This window comes from Papaver somniferum, chromosome 1, assembly GCF_003573695.1.
Source record: "Papaver somniferum cultivar HN1 chromosome 1, ASM357369v1, whole genome shotgun sequence".
NCBI lineage: Eukaryota > Viridiplantae > Streptophyta > Magnoliopsida > Ranunculales > Papaveraceae > Papaver > Papaver somniferum.
Window position 1 is genome coordinate 210,142,403 of NC_039358.1, and position 13,330 is coordinate 210,155,732.

The window sequence follows — 13,330 nt, forward strand, 5'->3', positions numbered from 1 at the left end:
GTGGTGTCAGATGATGTCCCTGCACAAGCACCTACACTGCCTAAACAATGCATGATTTCCGATATGTGTGGAGATAGTTTGGCTCAGCTATTAGTATCAAAGAGGTTGCCAACAGTAAAGGATTTTGGATGTTGCAAAGAAATTGTACAAAAGACTAAATATTGCTGGGATACAACAATGGAGATCATTGAAGATCCAAATATTCCTGCTCTGACTCACCTTCATCCATGGGCAGATAATGTTTGGGACAATTGTGTCAGCATTACAAACGTAAAGATCATACCTCACCAGTAATGCATTATACGAGATAGAATAGTTTTTTTTTTTTTTTTTTTTGATGTTCTGTAACTAATAAAAATATTGACAAATAATTTTCCAAGAATCTTTTCTTATATCCAAATTTTAGTTTTTCTTGCATGATTCTATAAAATATGTTCACTGGAAATGAACAGCAGTACCAAGTCGCATATATTTTCATTCCGTTTATTGTTTGCCTAGGAGATGATCATGAAATGCGAGCCAAGAGCCTGATAAATTCAAGGACATTCTCTATGCAGCTAGCCATCGAAGATAAGAGACTGGAGAATTTGTTGCCCCCCAAATTCGGGCACCTCATTTCTGCACTATTCAACATTTACTGCAGCTGAAATTGGGCTGAGATCTGGGACCCCCTCTTCTCCTCTAGTAGCAGCAAAAAGAACTTTTTACCGGTGATGTGGTAAATTTTCTGAACCTGTTCAAAGGTTCTACGCCTCAAGTTGGGCATTCTTCAGCTCAATCAATTGCAGCAAACTGGATTCAATAGATGAAGTCATGAGCCTTGGCATTGCTCTTGGCTGTCTCTAGTTTTGAGAAAATTATTGAATTTGAGTACGAGTCTAACTGATTTTAGACTTTCATACTCAATTTAATCAAATGGTTTTACTATGTCAATCGTGCATGCACATCTAAAACGCTCTGGCAGCACCACTCTTCAATCTATTTGGTCACCACCAATGCCCTTCCAAAGTTCCAACATGTCTATTCCCCTTCACACGTTGGCAGTTGGGTCACAATGTTCAGTTATTGTTGAACATGTCATAAATGATTGCGGTTATTCAGACTCAACACGTTCACTTTCCATCCCTGTATATATGTATAAGAATTTTGCATCATACACCATGCTTCCTATATAGATACTCGGAATACTCCCAGCAATACTTGAACGCAAAAGAGTAGAAAGATCAAGGTGGATTTGAGATCATTGTAAAATGTCCTAGGTACTCACATTTTGTGAAAGTTGATGAAATTTTTTCTCAAGATCCCAACACTTTTTACTAATGATGTCAAACCCATCTTGATGTTTTATGAACTCGGTGCAATATTGTAGAGGATCTTGAACTTTACAATTGGAAATGTGTTAAAGATAGCAGAAGTGTATCCGAGTGAAGCAAAGGATGAATTTGGAGAAAAAGTATCTAGTTGAATCGGATATGGAATGTACCAAGAAATAGGTGAAATTTTACTGTTTGATGTTATCTTTTTGACCTTTTGTCCTTGGTTTAATTTGCTGTTTACTCATGCAAAATGGAAAATGTCCAAACTCTGCAAGGAGATATTTTCTTCTGCACAAAGAATTGCAGCGTATTCCAGAGTATAATTGTCTTTTTTCCAATTTCAAAGAACTATAGCAAATCCCAAATGTTAATTTCGTGAATTGTTAACAGGTTAGCATCACTGCATCACTATTACCCTGATTAAGATTTCTGACAAAAAAGCAAACACCCAGAAACTACAGAGAAAATCACTACATACATGGAAAGTGTAATAGAAAAACTCATGTTACTTGAGATCAAATACTGCATATTACTAGAGAAAAGGACATCGCATCGCTTACAAGATGTCTCAACTTATTAATGGGATAATTGAGTTGAACAACTGGTGACATGCTAAATTAAACCATGTGAAAGTTAAGTACCTATAATGTGTCATCCCACAATTCTAGATTTCTAGTCTGAATTACCGATTTGCTAGTTTCTTGGACATGACAAAGAATCATTGTGTCGTCCACAACTTAATTAGAATTGTCATCCAAAATCGAACCGAACAGTTAACATCTTCAGCTGCCAGTTTAGTAACAAGCCTTTTGCTTGGAGACATGAGTTGGAATCTACAACTACAATATTGAATCATAGCAAAGTGAATAACTAGTATAACATGTATAGCGGCCAACACAAAGGCTTCATACTTGAAGACAATTTCGTTCAAAACCTAGTATGAAAAAGCTCCATATACTAGACAATTTCCAATCAGACCAATAAAATGCTACTCATGACTACTTACAATTATGTGTCAATTCAAACACCACCTAAGGATCAGTGGGTTCACCTCTCATTGCCCTTACGAAACAGAAGACTTCTGGGGAATATAAGGCAAAAGTTAAATAACATTACTTATAACATTCAATTAAAATCAAAGAAACAAAAATAATTACCAATGTTGCAAGTGACTTGTATCTCCAGTTACGAAATCTTTCAACTGGTATATCATGACCTTCCTTGATAGTTTGCAAAGCCTATCAGGCTGACAACAACATTGATGGATTATGCGTCTTCACCCTGGAATTGTTTTCGGTTGGCAAGATATCGATCCACCAGATCCCGACATGTGTCCGTCAGACCATCAAATACAAGAAATAGAACCTGAAAAGCAAATAAAACATAAATCAACAAACGATAGCAATAGGCCAATAGCAACAAAAACTCAGCAAACTTATCAATGTAATGTAAAGGGAAACCAACCAAGCCCATTCCTCTAACCTCTATGCTGATTCGAGTCTTGGTTCGGTGGATGGCACGTCACTCTGTTGCTCCATCTCAAAATGAAGTATCAATTGTTCAGCTGTGAGACCTTCATTCTTTCGGTGTTTCAAACGGAAGTAGAAAACAGTTTGCATAAGGAATCCGAAAAGCCTGATTGCTGCTAGAATCAGTAAGATCACCAAAGAGACCATGACTTTGATCAGAAAATGCATTTTCATACCCAAAATTATACTCCAAAGATACCCCAGTAAACATGGTTCAAAACAGATGACTAATTACTTGGCCATTCACACAAACGGCTACAGAATAGAAAATCGAAGTTACAAAGTGATGAGATTAAACATCATGGATTCGGAAATAGAACATGATGGTGCTACAAAAATTAGGAAATTACAGAACAAGTTAAAGATTTAGAGTATACCCTTTCTCTCTGAGGGTTTGGTACCCATAGAGGCTTAAAAAAAGATGCACACCAGCTATGTTGACAACGATCTTCATCTATTTTCCGAGTCCGCTTATACCAATTATCAAGATCAATACATGAATTCTTCAATTTCATTCAGTTCTTCCGAGTCTTTAGCAGCAACTTCTATATCCATCCTTAACTCTGTCTCTCTCTCTTTCTCTCAAACTTTTCCTTTTTATACCTAGGGTTAGGCCTTTAGGGTTCACTATGGTTTTATAGTTGACATGTGCCCAGTGGATAAGGGCAGCTTCCTATATAGAGGAGTGGCTGAGTTTTGAAAAGTATGACTGAAAATGAATTTGAGAATTGAGTTTTGAATAACAAAAAAAATGTTAGCATGTGGTTGATGTAAGTCTCAATGGCATTGTCCGAAAAGGAATAAGAGTGGGGATTAATTCTTCAGCATATCTGGTAACAGTACTTCAGCAGTATAAAGCCATATTACATTAGGGAATTGTTAACAGGTTATCTTCACTATTGTCCTGATTAAGATTTCTGAAAGAAAACCAAACACCCAGAACTACAGAGAAAATCACTACATGCATGAAAAAAAATCCAAAAACTCATGTTACTTGCAATTACAAACTACATATTACTAGAGAAAAAGACGTTTTAGAATTTAGATGATCAGAAAGATTACAATCAGCAATTCATTACCATGGGTTAGAAACCAAGCATAAGAGGAACCCAGATGCGTTAGTTCCAAAGGCAGAAGGAAGAATAGAGAGTCATAGAAATAGGCACTTTAGTATCAAAAATTCAATCGCGGATGAACTAGTATAAAATTGAGCTAGACTGGAATTCAAGTCAGCAAAATTTTGTTTACTTGTTACCCTTTTGACAGAGCTATTGAGGATGGCCCCTCATCTGCAAGCAAAGGTTTTCCAGCTTCAGCATCAAGTTGCTTCTTTGGTTCCATTAAGATTATGTTCACTTCTTTAATATCATAAGAAGGTTCAGCTGTGATACCTTGACTGCCTGTCGTCTGTAATGTACTCCCTCCAGCATGAAAGTTGTTCTTCCATTTCCGCTTTGTAATTGGTCCCCTTGGTTCTTTCTCTCCTTCCAATCTTGGAAGTGTTTCCAATCACAACAACTTACTTCTTCCTTATCTTCATCTGTCAATGGAATCTTGTCATGGTTCTGTTCAACGAGATTTTTAATGAGTTCCCTGAAGGTAAACATGGTTCAAAACAGTTGAATTAGTTACTTGGCCATTCACACAAGAGATCCAGCAGAATAGAAAATCCTGAAGTTACATAACGATGAACTTAAACATCTATTAATCAATTCTGAAATAGAACATGAATGTAAACATATACAGTGTTACAATTATAAACAAACATATTGAAAAATTAAGGATTTAGAGTATACCATGTATCGGTCGGTGCCACTTTGTTTAATTGAGGCATTAACAGAGATACAGACCAACACCACCTTTTCTGATACTTCCATTGTCCTAGTCCGCTCATATACTGATTACCCAAATAAATACATAAACCATTTCGGTTCTTCAAACACCTTCTAAACTCCATAGAGAGGCGCCTCTGTACTAATGAAAATGCAGAATTAGAATCAACGTCACATTCTCATTACAAAATAATCAAATAGGACAGTTCACAGATTCACAGAGTTGTAGCAATCAACACAAATCGACATCTCAGTACAAAATAATCAACGAGGACCATTCACAGACTTGTAGCAATCAACACAAAGCAACACAATAAGGCAAAGAAGTTGGGTTTTGTTAACACATAAGCCAAAAGTAGGGTATTTTTAACGCAATAAGCCAAAAATTATGGCTTTTAATATACGAGGGAGTAATAAACAACGACAAAAATAGAAAATTTTAAAGCTACACATGAATCAAAACATCAATTGTGCCCATGGTTCAGAACAGATAACTAATTACTTGGAAATTAACACACAAAATAAGCCAACAGAATAGAAAATCCTAAGTTACAAAATGAAATGATAAAACAAAGATACAGAACAAGTTAAAGATTTAAAGTATACCATGTCTCTCGGTGCGATGCCGTTTGTAAGATCAGATTGAAAAAAAGTATTCAAATTACCACAAATTTCACCAATGATCTCCACAAAAATTTGAACATTTTCCGAATCCACTCATAATGATTTTCCAAGTTTGAGTCTTTACCAACAACTTTCAAATCTTTATGCTTCTTCATCTTGTTTTACTAGTCACATCAGATTCTCCGGATTTGGTTCATAACTCTTTCTCTCTCACACACACAAGCTTTTCTCTTTTATAGGTAGGGTTAGAGTTTTAGGGCACGCTGTTGTGTTATATTTACCATAAACCCTATGGATAAGGGCAGCTAATGACTTTGAACTAGTAAAAATGGATAACTCAAGTAAAAGAGTGTCAATTAACGGCCATATTCACATCTTCATAGGGAAATACAAACGTTTAGCTCATTTGGCAACAGAAATTTCATAATGCAGTTAAATTGACTGACAAGGACCAGCAAGCCAATATATCACTGTAGTTGGTTTTGTACATTGGCAAGACCACATTTAGCAAGCCAATATATCACTGTAATTGTTTCACAACATGAACCTAATTTTACAATCACTTAGCAAATAAAAACCTGGAACAGAGTTCAATTGTGTCACGTTTTGCTACTATTGCAAAGCTGCAAGAAAAAACGCATCAACTGGTTCAGAACCCCTACCAGAATCTGCTTGGAATTCTCTCAGTGATCTAGTAGTAGTAGTACAAAGAATATTATATCCCAGTATCATTTTTCTTTCCCAAGCTCAAAAAGTATACATGTAACAGTAGCAAGTACAAAGCCATGTTAAAATACTCCGACTACTGGAGTTTTAAGTTGACAGGGGTAACTGCAACTCAGTTCCATAACGGCAAATAGCAAGAAGATATGTACTACAACATTACATGTATGAAAAGAGCAATTGAAGAACTCATGTTACTTGAGATTACACATTACATAAAAGAAAATTAATGAAGATAAATATTAATCCGTTTAATTAGTACATATGAAAATATAAACCTAGAGGAAAAGCATCTTAATGATCAGAATCAGAATGATTACAACTAAGCCATCCATTTCCATGGATTAGCAGCCAAGCATAAAGAAATCTGATCCACCATATCGTTTAAGGTGTTGTACCATAAATCGTTTTAAGGAAAGTGCTAACTGTGAATATTCTTCTTGTCTCTAATCAGAAAGGAGGACACCAATTGCTCTGCAAAATCAAGCTCTTCTTACAGTGGAGCATCAGCCCTTCCCTCTGAACTCATTCACTATTGGCAAATATTTACTTATAGATAATTGCTCTACTTAAAATTTACATTTTGGCTTGTACTTTTCTGTCACATGATTAGTAAATCATCAATTGGGTTTAAGAGCGGTCACAGAACCGCTTGAGTTGCCCACAATAACCCTTAATAAATAAAGGCAACTTAGTTGTCTATATTACCTCGCATTTCTACAACAATACCATTTACATGGGGTTGTTCCTAGCACAGACAATATGAATCCTCACTGCTAGTAGTGTTACAAAACTCTTGTTCTCTAACTAACTAGGTGTCTAAGATTCCTCAACGTAGTAATACTCTTTTTTCGCATTTGACAGGTCAATGCACTTGAATTCGTTCCAAAAGTCTGGATGCAGGAAAAGAAATGGATAAATCAGATAACAACTCAACTGCACCTTTTGTAGGAAGCCTGTTCCTTGGACCCATAGTTAGAATCTACAAAAAACAATCGTGGATTAGTAAAGATCATTTGCAAAGATAAAATGAGAGATAAAACAACCTTATAACTAAATATTGAGTCTTAGCAAAGTGACAATGCTAAATAGCTGGAATAACATGTTTAGCGGCCAAGGCTAGTATGTGCACAGGCTTACTGCTTAAAGTATGAATCTTGCTGTTTGGTATTGCAGTGTCATCAACATGCCCCCGAATCAACTAACAGCATAACAAACCCAAAAAATCATCAAACTAAAGGCAATCAGTATGTTGCAGAAAAATACCAGCTCTGATCAAAATATCTCCATTTGTGACAAAATTCTGAAGATTACAACTCTTCCTTCCATAGATTTCAATAAATGACAAAAGACTGGACATACAGTAATGTTTTCAAGAGAGGTAAAACTCCAATAACATGCTATCGACAAATAAGCTTCAAAATGGTCCTGAAAAGAAAGTCATCTCATTCGAAATTCTAGTACAAAGATGCCATACGTATTGAAAGACCGGAAGCTCCACGTACAAGACAAAATCAATAGAAACATGCTCAACTAATTCCATGGTCTATGTGCTTCAAGTGTGACAATTGCATAACACTAACAGAATTAGCAGATCCATCAAAAATCAAAATGTGGCTAGTAGGACTGAATTCTGAAGGTTACATTCAGTGAATTCCAATATATCAGAAAATATTGGACTCAAGATTTCATGAAAAACAGAAAGGAACAAACACGAAAGGTTACACGAGAAGGGTTTCATTACCCTAGACATCTGAGCAACTCTTCAGTATTTTCTTGCGGCATGTCTCTGTATAAACGCATCGTTTCTCCCACTACATAGACCTCAATCTCAGGGTCAGAATCAATTCATGCTTTTTTCACCTGCAATCTCAACACCCACTACAGGTTGGTGTTCTCTCACGGGTTGTCTAGCCATGGCTTTCAGCAATCAAGTGATCCCCTTTATACTATTAAGAAAAAAAATTGAACCAAATATGATTATCATTGACATTCTTAATTTAAACATGCATAAGTTAAAGCTATGAAGGTCAAGGTATTCTAATTCGTTTCATAAGTCTGGATACAAGAAGAGAAAACGATAAATCAGATGACATGACACTCTACTTTGAGCATAAGAGATGCAGAAATACCTTCATTTTCCAAAGACCCAATTTCACCTTAGATGAATGAATTGGGGTGTTCGCAAATACCAAAGGCAAGAAACTGAGTTTCGATACCGCTACCACAATCAACTCCAACACATTGAGATACCGTTAGTGATTCCCTGTTAGGATTATATTTTCACGCCATCCACAGTTGAGTCACAATGTCTTTCTAAAACGCTTAATCATTTTGAAATTGGAGAAGCATCATAACTGCTGTCGATTGCCTGTTCATTAGAAGTCCAGATGAACACATAAGGTTTGTTTTTCCGATTCCTCCCATACCAAGTATGAATATCACCACTTAATAAACCCTCTTCTCTTCTTCTTCCTCTTACTTGGAACAGATATTTGGAGGAATGACTTCCACAAAACTTCTGTGGAGACTTTGGGTTGTATTTATACTCAAAAGAGATTACATAATTTGTTACAACTCAAACTTATTCAAAACCCAAAGATAACCACTCCTCAGATTACGTAGGAGTTTGATTTGATTCTAAAGACTGGAACTGATTACTCGGTCTCTTGACTAACTCCGTTGAGAGTCTTAAGGAAGACTCTCAACTGTATGCTTAACACTTCCCCTCAAGTTGTACTGGAGCTGGCGAAGGTGCAACTTGCTTCTAATGTACTGGAACCGTAATGAAGATAGTCCTTTTGTATGAGAAAAGTGGTGTTTCTCTTCAAATTCATAGTGTGAGATAGTCAAAATACCTCTTCAAATGGTTGTGTGAGATAGTCGAAATACCTCTTCAATTGGTAGTATTGATCTGTCTTGGTTAACAGATATAATTGGTAATGGTAATGATTTGTTTTGGTATTGTTGTTGAAAGGTATTGAAATTTGTTTAGAACTGGTTTTTAAGAATGCTTTTAGTACCAGATCTAAAATATTGATAATCTAACAAAATACTCTGACAAGTTCCCTTGCCACTAGCAGAGACATTCAAACAAACTTTTCAGCAGCAAACGAAGTTAATAGTGGTGATGAATGGTTATGATCTGGTGATATAAACCTCGGTTGTTGTTGGTGGTAGGATGTAGATGGTATGCAGGTGGATGGATTATGCAGGTGAGATGGTGTAACTGCGAACTGGAGGTTATACAACTGGTAATGGAGATGATGGGTGTATGCTGGCTGACGATGAAGGAGGTATGCTGATGGATGCAGATGCAGGTGCATACCATCTTTCCAAAAGCAAATATCAACGCAGTTGTTTTGGGCTCCCTTATTCTCATAATCACGGCAGCAAAACGCTTTGGATTATACGCAGCATTACGAGCTTTTAAAGCGATTGCTCTAAGGTCCAACTTGCAATCCAAGTTGACAGTAGATACAATGTTCTGTAGTGTAGGCACGATTCCAGAAGGATGCTTGGAAAGATCTACCGGTTGGATTCCTTCTAAGAGAAGGAAGAACGACGCAGGGAACAAGGAAGGGCGCCGCTAGGCTAGGTTTTTTTTTATTTTATATGGTGGTACAGATGCTGGTGGTGATAGATATGCAGGTGGTAAAGATTTGGAGAGGAGCAGAGAGCTCCTTTCTGTTGAAGATGCGGCAGTGATGATAGGTATGAGATGAAAGTGGTTTTGATGATGGTGATCTACTGTTGGTTGTGATGGCGGCGGCCGTTACACGGTTGCTGCCATCGGTTTTGAAAAAAAAAATTTAAAGATTTTTTTGAAAGGGAAGTGTGGGTTGGATCTCTGGCTGATACCAACTTGGAACAGATATTTGGAGGAATGACTTCCACAAAACTTCTGTGGAGACTTTGGGTTGTATTTATACTCAAAAGAGATTACATAATTTGTTACAACTCAAACTTATTCAAAACCCAAAGATAACTACTCCTCAGATTACGTAGGAGTTTGATTTGATTCTAAAGACTGGAACTGATTACTCGGTCTCTTGACTAACTCCGTTGATAGTTTTAAGGAAGACTCTCAACTGTATGCTTAATAGCTACTGTTGCCTTTCTTAGTAACATCAACAACATGCTTATTACAGTCTGAGATTTATAAACTTCAATTTCAACCATTCTTAAATCGAATCTTTCTTACACTCAGATTCAAAATGAAAAATGAGATTTCTTGAACTCTGTAATTAAGGCTTGGATTTAGAACAAGTCGCTGCTTACCTTGGAGTAGTTGTTTGTAGATCTGAATCTCAGTCTGGTTTGCAGTGCATACCCTCAGTCTCTCTGTGTTAAGGTTCACGGACATCAACAACTTGGATTCTTTTATCTCCAAGACGTGTAAAAGAAAATATGGTGCCTTTTTACTTTTTACTTAACAATGGTGATTTATTTTTAACTTTTTTTTCCTCTCAACAGTAGTTACTGTCTACTGAAAGCATCATAGACTGATTTTCCTTGCCTTATCATTTGCTTGTCTTGTGCCTATGACCTGTATGTATCCTAGTTTAATTGGGGGCCATAACTTCTAATTGGGTGCCATGCACTACGGGACAAAAAAGGTCACCCAATCCTAATTTAGGTCACCCCTTAAAAAAATATTTTCTAAATGGCAAAACTGCCCTTATATGATTAATATTAGGAATTAATTAGTTTGATTAGTGTGGTAAGTGTATTTAGATTAAAATCTGACTTTAGGAAAAAAATTATCGAAAATGTGTTTTATGTGTTTAGAAGAAGAGGAAGAGTTTTGAGAGGAAAACCTAGGGTTTTTACAAATGGGTGATTCAAGTGGAGGGAATGAGATTGGTGAAGCTTCAAATAACAACGATGATTGTGTTGATGGTAAGATTGTCTCAACTAATGATATGGGTTGGATGTTTGATGAGGAGATGTTGATAGAGGAAGGCATGAACAATGGTTGAAATGAAGATCCCATTGCTCAAGATGAAGGAACCAACACTCAAAATGAGGAACCCCAAGGCCAAAAAAATCAGGTAAACTTTCTATATTCTTCAAATTGTCTGAATGGTGCTCCAAGTGGTCGAATCATCCACATTATGGAACAACTCAGAGAAAGGGTCGTCATAGTCGGGGGGTGTATACCCAAACGACTCTCTGAGGTCGTCAGTATATTGACACTACCAATAACGACTCAAACCTGCAACTTTTCCAGGTTATGAAAAATCGTTAGGGTAGTGTGCTAAACATTGACGACCCTTTTTAACTAGGTCACTTAGAGTCGTTTTGTTGTTTTCTTTACACATAGACGACTCTAAAACCAAAACTCTCGGTAAAAAGTAACACTTAGGGTCGTCATACATGTAGTCATATGAAATGACGATCCTAGCTATCAATTACTAATTTCTTTTAGAGTCGTTAGTTTGATTAGTTATATAAAGTAACGACCCTTGCACTAGATTCTCATAATTTTTGATTTAATAGAATCATTTCATTGAATCGTAAAAGGCATACATCTCGCATAGCGTTGCATTGAAGGAAATGGAATACAATAGATAATAAAGGTGCACTTATACACTTAATCATATATGGCGTAGTTATATCTAGTGCCTTCCAAGATAAAGTAGCAATCGTGGAGCTCAAACTTTTCCCCACGAAGCTCCTCATAATAGCGATACGCCTTCCCCAACTGAAAATGCAAATATACTTACAGGGGGTTAGTCCTCGAGTGATTTCTGGGGAGTTGAGTGTATTTTAAATCTCAGGAATTTTGAGAGAGTTTGAGAGAGTGTAGGGAGTTTGAGAGAGTTTGGTGTTTTTGAGTTCAGGGAGTTTGGGGGAGTGTAGGGAGTTTGAGAGAGTTTATTAGAGGGAGTTTGGGAGAGTTTGAGAGAGTTCACTCCTAACTCATTCTCTTTTAAGAAACAATAAACCCTCATTTGAAAATAACATTGATCTTTAATCAAAAGAAAAAAAATAAATGAAAATGATCATATCTCTGTATCAATAGTATGTTATTTTGTGCAACGAGATAAATTTTTTCCCTTCAATTTAATGGTCTCCATACAATTCTAACTCCCTTTATTTATTTCTGAAATTAGGATTCTTATTTGGGGTGGTTAAGGGAGTAGTGGTTGGTTATAGGTGGTGATGGTAGTGGTGAGAAAATAGTTTTGACGGTGGTTGCAGAAGTGGTAATGTAGTAATTCAACTCAGGAAAGCGCTAATTGTGAAGACTTCTACATTTTTTTTTGCTGGTGCATCTTACGGGATATGTTGATCTAAACAAATATATATATCCACATGTTTTCATGGACTCTAGATCACTATCCTAATATTTTCATAGAAATGTTTCACCGTATCATAATGGTTGTGAGACCAAAATACACTAAAATCTCTACTCTTTCGAGAGATTTGTTGTGATACCAAAATACACTAAAAACTCCTTCAAACTCCCCAAAGAAACCGACTACCTAATATTGTAGGGTTTTATGACTAACAGGGAGTTCAAGAGCTTTTTTTAAACTCCCCAGCGACTAACAGGTGTTTTCTAGGGAGTTTAGGAGACTCCTCTAAACTCCCCCACGACTAACGGGGATTTGGAGAGACTCCCTCAAACTCCCTCAGGACTAACAGGAGAAAACCCAAATACATTAAAATCTCTTGAACTCTCCCACGACTAACCCCCTGTTAGTTAGTATCGATCAAAGCTTTTTATAAATTTTACCTCTTGTTCAAATACTTACTCTTACAATACTCAGCATATCCGGAAAGGCTTCCCTAACAGCCTTTAGTTCTCTTTTCAAAACATCACACTCGAATTGTATATTCTGGAAGCGTTTCTTGACTTGTTTCAAAGACCTTGATTGCAATTTCCGTCCAACGCCACAAAAACGATGAATACGCGGTTCCACCAAGCATCCGATGTTTCATCAATGTCTTTGTCTAGACTTTCAAAGTGGTTAGTGACTGTTTTCCAAGCTCTTGTAATGGCACAATTCTCTTCATTAGTGAATGGAGTCATGATGTTTCTCTTTTTTTTGCTCTTAAATGGTAATTAAATGAGAAGGAGAAGATGAGGTTGATAATTAGGGTTTTGATATGGAATAGGTGAGATATGGGCCTCTATATATAGAATGGAGCGATCAAACTGCCTCAACCACATTTGGTTGAGTTAAATTCAAAAATAAATGCAACCACTAACATGAATCGTCAATCCGTAAAGATTAAAACCAAACGACTCTTCATATGTACCAGAGAACGACTCTTAGAGTCGTTATTTTATATG

At 36.6% G+C, this 13,330-nt stretch overlaps 2 long non-coding RNA genes across 10 annotated transcripts; both read right to left on the reverse strand.

Annotated features, from left to right (window-relative positions):
* Positions 1–1,825: 1,825 nt before the first annotated feature.
* Positions 1,826–5,490, reverse strand: LOC113314830. 9 transcript variants are annotated; one of them, XR_003342611.1, is made up of 8 exons: positions 5,284–5,490; positions 4,642–4,814; positions 4,237–4,438; positions 3,223–4,134; positions 2,799–2,958; positions 2,474–2,681; positions 2,323–2,397; positions 1,826–2,155 (listed from the first exon to the last, which is right to left on the reverse strand). It is a non-coding gene; the product is annotated as an uncharacterized LOC113314830 (long non-coding RNA). The 9 variants fall into 9 exon arrangements; XR_003342612.1 differs by having other exon boundaries at positions 1,826–2,681; positions 3,223–3,762; positions 3,925–4,134; XR_003342609.1 differs by having other exon boundaries at positions 1,826–2,681; positions 3,223–3,802; positions 3,925–4,134.
* A 737-nt stretch (positions 5,491–6,227) lies between these two features.
* LOC113336148 lies at positions 6,228–8,500 on the reverse strand. Its single transcript, XR_003353635.1, has 3 exons — positions 8,157–8,500; positions 7,769–7,973; positions 6,228–7,006 (listed from the first exon to the last, which is right to left on the reverse strand). It is a non-coding gene; the product is annotated as an uncharacterized LOC113336148 (long non-coding RNA).
* Positions 8,501–13,330: the final 4,830 nt, after the last annotated feature.